This window comes from Humulus lupulus, chromosome 5, assembly GCF_963169125.1.
Source record: "Humulus lupulus chromosome 5, drHumLupu1.1, whole genome shotgun sequence".
Taxonomy (NCBI): Eukaryota; Viridiplantae; Streptophyta; class Magnoliopsida; order Rosales; family Cannabaceae; genus Humulus; species Humulus lupulus.
Window position 1 is genome coordinate 65556446 of NC_084797.1, and position 13366 is coordinate 65569811.

General features: G+C 31.5%; 1 long non-coding RNA gene across 1 annotated transcript; it reads left to right on the forward strand.

Annotated features, from left to right (window-relative positions):
• Positions 1-4581: 4581 nt before the first annotated feature.
• LOC133777411 (uncharacterized) lies at positions 4582-7244 on the forward strand. Its single transcript, XR_009868548.1, has 4 exons — positions 4582-4731; positions 5499-5653; positions 6360-6423; positions 6960-7244. It is a non-coding gene; the product is annotated as an uncharacterized LOC133777411 (long non-coding RNA).
• Positions 7245-13366: the final 6122 nt, after the last annotated feature.

The window sequence follows — 13366 nt, forward strand, 5'->3', positions numbered from 1 at the left end:
AGGCTGGTCTCCACAAACAGGGCAAAGTATAGAATCTAAGACAATGTGAAATTTACTCAAGTTGTCTTTCGTTAACAGTTGAGAATTCACTACTTGCCAAAGCATAAAACGATGCTTAGGAAAGTTGAGACTACTCCAAATGGCCCTGTGATAGCTAACTTGAGTAGGTGGAAGAGTATTGTTATATAAAACAGCAGTATAGAACTTACCCAAGCTACCTGCCTTCAAAATCTCAGAAATGGAAAACTTTTGTCTCAATCGACACAGTTTGCGCCAATACCAGCTTGTGTCCAATTTTAACTCATAAGACCAAATGGATACCCCCTTGAGATAAACAGTGTTCACCCACTTAACCCACAGTAAATCTCTCTTCTCATTGATAGCCCAAATCTATTTAGCTAGGATAGCTTGATTCCATTTGGTCCCTTCTTTAAACCCGAGACCACCATAAGGTTTGGGAAGGCTAACTTTCTCCCAAGAGGCCACATGAATTCTGCTTCTGTTCCCGTTCATTCCCCAAAGGAAACCTCTACAAAGTTTCTCAATCTCCACATGAGTTAAGTCATTTATTGAAATAATGGGTTATACTCGAAAGGTGTATCTAGACTTTCGAGCATGACTAGTGCATCTTGACCATACTAGCCGTAGTTCATAAGTTAATAGAGAAAAATGTGTTTTTAAGTTTTCACTTATGAAATTGAGATTTGTCTCAAAATTAATTTGGAGTTAGTCTGACCTACCCTAAGGCGATCAATTAATTTATCGTGGATTAGTATATATTTTTATGAGTTTTTATGTGTTGCATTCATGCATCATATTTACTTTTCCAAATAAAATATGATATTTATTTATATTTTATTTATTTCCAGCACTATGGTTTATTCTCTTAATCTTAATCATGTACTTGAAAACTTGGGAAATCAAACCTACCTCATTGACAAACTCTTGGAAAGGATTCCATTTAATCTTAACCACATGAGAAGATGGTACTATGGGATTCACATTGTCTTTGGAACACAAAACTTGTATGGAGCGATATATGATCTACCAGTAGAGGAACCAAGTTCTTCATCTAGCTTTGATGAACATGAAAAATATGGTGAATTGATGAGATCGAATGTAAAACGCCCTAGACTACTACTTTGTAATAGGTCATCAAACTCATAAACGTACATAGTGAAAACCACTTAACATATGAAAATCCAGTGGGGTCCTGCTAAAACATGCAAATTGGGCTCAATTATTCAAAATAAAAAAAATAAAAATTCTCATGCAACGTCTTAAAAAATATATATATAGTTCAAGTCCCCCTGATGGGTATTGAAATCTAAAATAAAAAACATAACATTGTTCTTTAAAAAATGGCATTTAAGCTGGTCGTTTATTCGTCCATAGGATACCCCCACGTCATACACACTCTAACATCGGAACTCCTCACATCACCACGCATGCCAAAGAGAAACCCTATTTATTACCTGAAAGGGGAAAGTAAGGGGGTGAGCTAAAAGCCCAGTAAGGAAGTACAAACAGCATACAAAGAGAAACACAGCAAAAGCATAATCATATCGTAAGTCTCATACAACATCATATCCAAACATCGTCATACATAATACTTAAACGTCATCATCATACATCATACGTAAACATTATCATCATTCATCATCATTATACATCATACATCATCAGCGTATTCAAACATCATCATCACATCATACATCATTAGCATTTTCAAGCATCAACATCATAGACATCATCATCACATCATTGTGAACATGGTCCCCTCTCTTGTCAATGTCACATCTTGAGGTAAGTAGGAGGCTCTGATCCTTGAATAACCTCAGCGCGTCCACCCTATTAGTTACGTCTTTATATCCTTAGTAACTCAGGTTACACCTGTATATCCTTAGTAACCCATTTGTTGTGTCGCGTTCAACACCCTAACAACCATTCACTTTTTCATACAGCATACAAAACACATGCAATCTAGTCATATCAACACAAATGGAAATACATGATTCATCACATCATCTCAAAATAGCATTTCATACTTCATATCTCATGGTACTTCATCACACATAGCATATATCCTCATACAAACCAATCTTACTGTTTCATAGCATAATTATAAAGATTTTATCTAACTTCCTTACCTCAAGTCCGAGCAAAGCAAAAATGGAACAAACTTCACAACGAGCCTATAATCATAATCAAATAGTACTCTTTAGCATCACATTAGATTTCTTGTGCCCAACACATATACCCCAAGTGTACATGGACCATGCACACATGGTGAAACTTATACATAATTTCCCAAACATGCAAATTTTTCACATAGAATCACAAAAGAATATTACAAATTCTACTTATTATTCATGCATGGTTTTCAAGTAAAAATTATATGGTTGAATAATAAGCATAAATTTGAACGTAAAAGTGCATTTTCCTGCAATATGCATACATGGGAGCGTTGTTAAAATGTAACGTTAAAAACGATAATTCTTAGATGCTTATTTTTTACTTTTTCAAAAAAAAATTCAGCAACATGGCTTCTTTACTATTAATTGTTTCTTTAGATCTCAAAGTTTAATTAAACCATTTAATACATTATTTTTACTTCATAAAAATAAGTCATTTAGCTCTTTTTTAATTCCTCATAAAGTAATAATTCCATTTATTCTTTAAATTGCATAGAAAAATAACATAATATGTGGTCATTTAGAAATACTCATTAAATTTCTTGTTTCCTTTAGAAAAATATAGCCTTTCTAAATTAATAAAAATTACATGATTAAAATAATAATTCATAATTTTAAAGTGTGAGAAAAATATATTCACTTATATTATTTAAAGCTTGAATTATGTAGGTGAAAGATCCTTTAATTTTAAACAAAATAATTATTTGAACTTATTAACATAAACATTTTGCAACTCTTTATTTTGTTTAAAAATCATATGTGAATTTAAACCAAAATATTTTCCTCATTTAAATAAATAAACTACACTTTAATAATAATGTGAAAATTCATGATTATATTTTTTTAAAAAATATCATTTTTACACATAAATAACTTAGGACATAATTTATTTGATACACTCACATTATTTATCTTATTTAAAAGACATTTCTTAATTTTAATAAAAAATTCTAGCAACTAATATTTCATTCAAAATCACAAACGTAGATAAAAATCACATTTTTTTTCTTCACAAAAATCAGCATGTGTTAATTTGATAAAACTCCATTTAAATGTGAAATAAAACACTCTTTTATTTACATAAAAATCAAACTAAGAGACATCACATGAGCATTTAAAACATTGTTTCACCAATTCACTACTACAAAATGAGCTTTCCCGCCAGTTTTTCACTGTCGCTATTGAACAATTACGATAGTCGACTAACTGTCGTATTTGCCTATGCCGGCGTAAGGGTAGCTACGCCAACAATTAATAAGTGTCGTCGTTGCTGGCTACGCCGACATTTAATAGGTGTCGTCGTTGCCAGAAACATCGATAGTTAATAAGTGTCGCCGTTCATATACATACAACATTTATTCATACAATTAAAATATAAATAATACATCAAATCCCCATAAGACTAAATAATTCTCAATAAAAATTCATTATAATATTATAAATCTGTAAACTTCATTATATATAATACAACAAATCCAAATAAGACAACATAATTTTCTTCTCCAAATCACTGCAAACTCAATCATGTTTCTTATCTCAATATTCTTCCTAATAAATCTAGACATTCATCTTAAAAATCAGTCTTATGATATTCCCTGCACCAATGAATTAAAGACTTCAAATTATAATTAAATAGTATATCTTACAATAATATATTAATGAATGAATAAGAGAACCAACAATATAAATATGTAAAATTAGTTGATTAATCCCTCTTAGAGATTATTAAACAAAAACTGACCTTGTAAGAATGCCGACAAGGTTTGAGAAGGTTGGAAGACCAATGATGTTGTGAATTACAGTATACATATATATAAATATAATTAACCATAATAATACCAAAAAGAAATATACAACAAAAACATATTTATATATATACCAAAATCAATGAATGTAAAAAATAAATCACAAAAAAAAACATAATTACAATAGTACACATATATAGTCTAAATCTGAATAAACATAAAAAAAATCAAAGGCAAAGTATCCAACAAAAAATATATATACATAATATATACTAAAATCAACAAATCTAAAAAAAAAATTAAGCACTGACATCAAAATACAAATATACCTTAAAGTTGATTAACATAACAAGATAATAAACAAAATCTTCAGCACTAAGAGAGTAAACACAACACAAATATTCCATAGAATACCAAATATAAAATTATATCACTACAACATTTCAGGCTATATATACCACTAAAAAATGACATTTTTCAAAAAGTGCTATTAATTTAGATATTCATATTGCATATTGGGCCGGTAATATTATGTCCATATTAAGTTCTAAATAATTTTGAGTATTGGGCCTACCATTTGTTTTTTTCCATTATTTCTCTCTTAGCCCTAGATACTCTCTCTCTCTCTCCTTCCCCCGCCCTCTCTCTCTCATCGGTGATCTTTTTCTCACTTCACGACAATATCTCCTCCAATTCTCCGTCCTTTCTCCCGCGACTCTGGCACCGATGAAGCTCTTCTCTCATATGCTGCATAAGATTTTCTATCTCTTTGGATTTGCGAGCTGTATGAGGTATCAATCTCCATCTCTGATGTATTTGTGTGTATATATGTAGAACGTAGAGATTGATTGAGATTGGGCCATTCTAAGTATCAATCTCCAATTCGTTGCTCGGTTTTTCTTTATGTATGTTGTGCTCTTCATTTAGCTTATAATTTTTACTTTGAATTAGATGTATTAATATGATTTAAGCATTATTGTGATTTGACTTTAGTGGAAATTGTTTATACTCTGTTTTCTTACTCTATTATTTATGCTTTGCTTTCTTACTTTATAGTTTATGCAGATTGAATTGTATCATATATACTTAATTGATGCTATATTTGTAGTTTAGTTATTTTGTTTCTCCTTTCTGATTAATTGCTTGCAAAGTGTTTGATAAATTACCTCTTTCATTATTTGACTTACTTTCTTATTCTTATAAAGCTTTATAAGTATTAATTATGTATATGGGTCAATAATCAAATATTTTAGAAAGTGATTTTCATTTCTCTTTATGTATTTTCTTGGTGAGATTTATGGATGAGTAACTTATTACTATGTCGTAGTGTATTCCTCTCAAGTTCCACCTAATAATTAGGTGTGTTCCTGTAATTGATACAATACATATCATATAATATTACAGCAAACATAAAACACTTTTCTTACAATGTGAACTCTTTTACATTCATTAGATTTGCCTATAACTTGAGGAATATTTTTGTGGAATTGTTGACGTACACTCCAACATTACGGGATTATGGTTAACATGTCACTAAAATTATAATTGTGCTATGTAGGCTAACAGGCACACTATCATCATTGATGCATACTATTCATAATAGCGCAACAAAGACATGTATGGATTATGTTCAAATAAGTCAAGCTGAGACAATGTTCACCAATGACAACTTTCAAAAGTCTTGGAAGGCGTCTATTTGATGTCTACATTCAGGTAAGTCAGATCAGAGATTGGATTGGTCTTCCATTGAAGTATAATAATATGTTGACTAATGTACAAGTATGTTCCAGGGAAATCTAGTGTTGAAGGATTTCAATATTGCCAATGAGGCTGGTGGGGTTTGTATTGAGTTTATAAAATGATGTTGCATTTGAGTGTGTGTGTGTGAAATATGTTATGTTTTAGCTTGAATTCGTCCAAAGAAAAATGAGTTCATAAAAATGATGTTGTATTCATCTAAATATTTTGGTGCACAAAAGAATCATTTTATACTATTTTCTTATTCCAAAAAGATATCTATATGTGTATATGTCATTATGTTTCCTGAAGCATCATCCTAATTTTTCGTGAGACCAACTTTTGTGAAATAAGAAGTGGTGAAATATTATGCATGCACTTACAATCATTCACTAATATAAATATATATATATATATTTATATGTGTGTCAAGAGTACGACACTGTACTTTTGTCAAAACATTTTGAAACTCTATCTTCTTATTTAGTTATCTTTACTCATTTGAAACACCTTATATATCTTTCTTTATAAAGTTCTCTTTTAGATAAACACTTTAGATAAGATTTGTTTGTTCTTATCTCATATAATTGGTATTAATTTTAGACTATTTCAGTAAAAAAAGAAAATATAGTACACCAGATAGTTGACAATTTAATTATTTTGTTTTTTGTCCTGTTTGCAGAGTTTGTGTATATTGGTGTAGACTTCTGCAGGATATTATTTGGTGTGTCTGTAATAATCAGGAGGTAATTTTTGCATAGCATTATTAATATTAATTGGCTAAAAAAAGGTTTAGTGCATATATTTTATCTTTTGAAAGTAAAAATCTCATTCTCTTTCTTTATTAATATTATTGTTATGGCAAGGCTTGGCAATATTGCTATAGCTCTGTTCTATTTTGAATCAGTACTCATCAATATTTTTCAAAGCTCTTTATCAAATTTATTATCATTATATAACTGCATTATCTTTGTTGTTTGACTATCATTTTGTTGTTTGAATACAAGTCAAAGCCATTGTAGCGGAAACTTAGTTATTCCTTCTTTTTGGTGTATCCTTAAACTTTTAACTAAAATGTTGTTGTTGTTATGCTATATTCAATAATTGTGTGATTTTTTTTTGTATACCATTCAGAATAGTTTCTTGCTTTTTTTTTTTTTTTGTAGGAATATTATAAGATCAAGTTTGTTGGGTTTATTAGTCATACATTGTTTAATATTATGACATTTAGTACTAATAGTGCTTTAATGTTGTTGTTGTTTCATTTCTGACCCTTCCACAGATAGAAGGAATCAAATGGAAGGTCATGATACACTTTTTGGGCTCCGCAATAGGATTTCAAAGGAAATAGAAATAACAAAGCGTCATAATATCTTTAGATCTCGTTGTTCACTTTTTAAGTGAAGCATGAAAGTTTTTTCAAATTTTAGCAACACCTTTTAGCTAGAAATTTACCATGATGACTTTGATTCTCTAAATTTACTTTTTAAAAGTTGTTCACTTATTAAGTGAAACATGTATTTAGACCGAGTTACTTAATATGATATTGATATTTTTGTAATTCTAATATATTTTTTCATTATTTTGTTATCAAGGTACAAAAAGTAAATTTTATTAAAATATAATATACATAAAAAAATAACAACCATAACCAAAAGTTATTATTAATGTATTATACAAGCACAAAATGTTATGAAACAATATATAGTCCAAAAGAATGAAACTTAGAATCCAATATAATTATGAATTATCAACCAATATGCTAATAATGTCATACTTTTGTATAGCACTTTATACTATTGAACCTAAATGTGATCACAAGAACCAAAAGTGATGCTCAATGTTATAAATCACCTCACCAAGGACATTAGACAAGGGACAAGAAGGAACAAGAAGAAAACTAACATATATAAAACAAGAAATACAAAAGGTTATGCTATATGTGTATGCCAACACACAATAAGTACCTTCATACAAGTATATGTTATAATCAAACCAATCAAACAAACACAATTCAATTATAGGATAATCATAGACAAGTCTACATAAAATCGAACAACATTTTCCCCATGCTAGCAACCAACCATCTACTAATATCAATTCAAACACACAAGTTCTCAACCTTCTGTTATCAGCACAGCACACAGTAATAATCCCAGAACCTACTTCACTATAGATGAATATTTAAGATATTCAAGCTCCTCTAACATTTGCATAGTATTAAAATAAAAGTTAGAGGCATACCTCTTGCAAACTGTTGAGTCAAATGCTCGTCTTACTCTTTCTTCTCAGCCTTGGGTTGAGTCAAATGCTTAGCTTGTCCACCTAAAATACATATAAAACTACATCATCACTTAGTTTATACTATTTTCAAAAGGCAAAGATGGATTACACTTTTGACAGAAAACTAATATATATACATATATTTATACCTACAATCTTTATAATATTTATGTGCATGGAGAAGAATCACCACCATCGATCTATATGTTGTATATGTTGTAGCTAGAGTGATGATAAATATAACTAATGTTCCATATTTCAATCACATGTCCAACAAGTGCCCTACCATATCTCAAATCAATTTTTCTTCAAATCTTCTTTACGCTGCTCAAGAAATGAATAAATAAGAAAGCTTTACCAAAGTGATTGTGACTTTGAGGATTATCCTTCATTTTTCAATTACAATATAATAACACATATACTAATTCTTATATATAACTAATTCTTTATGATTTCGAACCACCACACTAATACCAGATCGACCACGAGACTGAGAGATTGCATCATCAACATTGACTTTTAAATGTCATTTAGCTGGAGGAGTCCAAATAGGATGTAACCGCTGCAGCTTTTGATCTTGAAATTGGAAAATTTGCTGAGCCTTTTTGTACTCTTCAATGTAATTCAAAGCCTAAACTGAAATTTCCTGAAAAGGCAACTTGAACTTTCTTGTTGAAAAAAAAAAGTCTTTGGAAGTATCAAACTGTTGTGAAGCATTTATCAATAAGTCAAACAAATCCATATGAGGTTGTTTAAAGAGAAATAAATAAAACTCAGTATGTTTCCAAAAACAAAATTTGCTTTGAACACTTACGAATTACTTGAGTGATATTTTCTATATTGGTGTTACAGTAAAAACATATGAGAACATGAATAATTCTTCTTTGTATCAAATTCATTCCTGTAGGCAGAGAGTTATGAATAGCTCTCCAAATGAAGTGTTTTATTTTAGGTAGATTTTTAGATGCCAAAAGAAAAACTACCAGGATTTAATTCTAGTAAGAGAAGACACAGAAGGAAGAGCAGCTCAGGAAAAGGATAAATGGTACCCTGCTTTTACAGAATAAACTGCAGAAGTAGTGTGTCCCCAAATTAAATCATCATTCTTATTCAAACTGACTAGAGGAATTGAAACTGATAGCTGAAGAAACATCAGGTGTAAAAAAACTCCTAAGCTTATCTATGTCCCGTGAGCCCGAGGGAGTTATAAAAAAACTAACTTTATCAGAATCAGGCCTAGAGTCAGTGGAATAAGAGTCAGTAGATATCTGAAATTAGAAACTCAATAATCAATTAAGGTGGAAACAGTAGTACAATTCCCAATTTTCCAAATCAAGCCTCGCTTAAGTAAGTTTTTTCCCCAAATCAAACTTTTCCAAGTATAAGAAGAATTTCGATCAGGCTTTGCATCAAGAAATGTAGAGGAATAGAAATATCTGGCTTTTAAAATACGACTGAGCAAAGAGGAAGGGTCTCCATGCTTGCTTAGCCAACATGACTTGATTATAATGAGAAATTGAACGAAAAACCCAAACATCTGCAAGAGAAAAGGGTTAGAGACCTAGAGAGAGAGTCGAGAGGGTAGATAGGTTTGACAGATTGATAAATGAAATAATTAAAAAAACACAAATGTGTGCATTGATTTCATATGGCGCCTATTATTTCATTTGCCGCCTTTAATTTTGTTTTGTTCCAAAATTTTGTCCACGTTTTTTCCCACATATTTTAATAAACCATTATTAATGGCATTTGTTAAACTTTGTAATACTTTAATGTAATATTTTGTTAAAATTGTTGCAATGTTTTAAAAGTTAATTCATACATCTTTTTATAAATATATTTACATAATTTAGTTATTTTTAATTATGTTTCTTGGTTTTTTTATTAACTTGGACTTTGGCAAAAGCTTTTAATAAATAGATACTTTTTATAAATATATATTTACATAATTTAGTTTTTTAAATTAAATTATTCATTAATTATATTTTTAGTTTTTTATTTGAATTTTGACGATATTTTATGACTGTCGGCATTGGACTTTTATTAACTGTCGGCGTTGGGGTCAATAGCGACACATTTTAATTGTCGGCATTGGTCTTAAATTAAGTGTCGGCGTTGGGGTCAATAGCAAAATATTTTAACTGTCGACATTCGTCTTGAATTAACTGTAGGCATTGGGGTAGATAGCAATACATTTTAACTGTTGGCATTGGTCTCGAATTAACTGTCGACGTTGGGGTCAATAGTGACATTCAAAAGCAACGATGATAGTTATTAGCTATCGGCGTTGGTCTTTATGCCTACATTTTTTAACTGTCGGCGAAGAGTCCCGCTAAGAAATTATAACAGTCAACAGAGTTGACTGTCGTGATTGGGTGTCGGGAAAGCCCAGTTTTATAGTAGTGATTTTACTCACCAATTATAAAAAAAAAATCAGCAAGCATAATAAACATGGAATTCATCTTTAATTCATGCTTTTTAAAAAAACTCAAACCATAACCTTCATGTATCACTAAATTATCATCTATAAAAGACTCAAAATTAATTCTCAATTTAACCAATTACCCTAGCATGTTTCTAATGAATATAGGTGACACAAAACAAAAACAACACAACATGCATCAAAATCAAATCATAACTTTTAAAAGGAGATTGAATCCTAGTGTGCTTGCTATGCAAAATATCAAACCCACACATGTATTCACCATAGCAACATTATTTTGAAAACATACTAGAACCCTAGATCATGCCTATGCCGAAACCACATCACCAAAATCCATAAACAATTCAATGATGAAATCAAACAAAAATTTAGCGTACATGATCTAGACTTTGGAGATGAAATAAGAACATCAACACATGCATAACAAGAAACCCTATCATGATTTTCTATAAACATCAACCAATCAAGAAAGGAAAAATATAACAACAAACTTTTCATTACCCCCTTATAGTAAACACAAGATTGATCAATCCTTAGCAACCTAAGGATATTCGAAATACACCACAATGAAAATAAAATCTTAGAATTGAGAAGAAGAGGGCTCAGACTTACAGGATTTAAAAATCAACACAAGAACACACATACCCCAAATTTAAAATCCTTCTTCTTTTTTTCTCCTTCTCCTTCTTTTTCTTCTTTCTTTCTCTAAGAAGAGGGCGACCAAAGGTTTTCAAAGATGGTAGAAAGGGGCTTAAGGACCTATTTGTAGGTGATATCTAGGTTTTTCTAAAATAATAAAAGTTAATTTCTTATAAATTTATTTAATTCTATTAACTAATTAATTAAATAAATACATTTTGATTTACCCAAAAAAACAGCTACAATTCTCCACTCCCCCTTTACTTCCTTGGCTTTCTACACTAATAAGGAAAAAAATAATTTTCGTAGCTCTAAGGTCCTGCGACTTGGGGCTGGGTTTTGACCCATTTCTGTTGCATTTTAGGAAACATGCTATTTCACAAAAAAATGTAGATAATTTCATTAGGTTTCTAACGGTACCAGAATTTTCTAAATCTAATATCTACAGCCCAAGTTATACCTGTTTTAGTGAGGCTGGGTCTAGGGTTACGGGAATTCAAGAATGACAACTCTACTCCTTCTCAACATTTGTTTCCCTTTTTTTTTCTTGTGTGAACATAAGCCTTCTAGAGCCTTCTCTCTTTATTTCTCTTTCTTTTTATTTATATTTTTTTCTAAATAAATAAAATAAATCTAATAAAAGGAAAATAATAAAATGTGTAGAAAATCTATTGCATGCATACCATGAAATCATGCACATGCACACACACAATCACTATGGTGCATCTCTACTTACCATGCACCTTGATACATTCAATAAAAACTCATTTTATTCATAATTTAAATTAATAAATAAATAAAATAATTAACAATTAATTTCACACAATTTCTACCAAACAATTCTAACAACAAAAAAATTAATTCATAACACTTAACAATTAAATAAAACAATGCACAAAATTAATAATAATAAAAAATTGGTGCGCTACAATATACCGTCCTTAAAAGGAATTTCGTCGCAAAATTATTTCTTACCAAATAACTCAGGGTGTCTTTCTCTCATGTCCTCTTCCAACTCCCATGTTGCTTCTAGTTCCGTACTATTCTTCCATAGGACCTTAGCTAATGGAATCATTTTGGATCTCAGCTCCTTGATTCCCTTTTCAATAACACGCTCTAGCTGTTCATCGTAACTCAGATCCTGCTTCAGCTGTAATGGCTCGTAATTCAAAACATGAGAGGGATCTGACACGTACTTACGCAACATCAAGATGTGAAAGATATTATGCATTTCCGCTAGTGCTGGGGGCAGTGCTAAACGGTACGCAACCTACCCTACTTTGTCCAAAATCTCAAATGGACCTATATATCTCGGGCTCAACTTCCCTTTCTTTCCAAAACACATAAAACCTTTCATCGGTGAGACTCTCAAGAATACAAACTCGCCCACTAAAAACTCGATGTCCCTTCTCTTAAGGTCCGCGTAACTCTTTTGCCTACACTGTGCTGTAAGCATCCTCTAGCAAATTTTCTCGATCGTCTCACTGGTTTCCCTAACTGCCTTGGGGCCTCAAATCTGTTTCTCCCGAACCACATCCCAGTGAAAAGCAGATCTACACTTGCGCCCATAAAGCATCTTATAGGGAGCCATCTTAATAGTGGATTGATAATTGTTGTTATATGAGAACTCCATTAGGGGTAGATATCGGTTCCAAGACTCTGAAAAGTCCAAAGCACAGCATCTCAACATGTCCTCTAGAATCTGTATAGTTCTCTCAGACTGCCCATCGGTCTGAGGATGGAACGTTGTACTAAACTTTAACCTTGTCCCCATAGATCTCTGTAGTCCCTACCAAAATTTTGACGTGAACACTAACCCTCGATCAAAAATTATCGACTTTGGAACCCCATGAAGTCTCACTATCTCATCCACATACAATTCTGCATATTGGTCTGCCGAGTAGGTAGTCTTAACTGGTAGAAAATGGGCGGACTTAGTGAGCCTATCCACTATTACCCAAACAGAATCATGCTTCTTTGTGGTCCTGGGTAACCCTACTACAAAATCCATTGCTATATCTTCCCATTTCCATTCGGGAATGTAAAGCGGTTGAAGTAACCCTACTGGCCTTTGGTATTCTGCCTTGACTTGATGGTATGTCAAACATCTGGCAACAAACTCAGCAATATCCTTCTTCATTCTAGGCCACCAATACAATGCCTTAAGGTCTTGGTACTTCTTTGTCGACCCTAGATGTAAGGAATAGGGTGTTGTATGCGCCTCTTTCATAATACTTTCCTTAATCTCATCATTATTAGGCACACAAATCCTTCCTTATATCGCAGCAATCCACCGTTGGACATCATGAAGTCACTGCTACCAC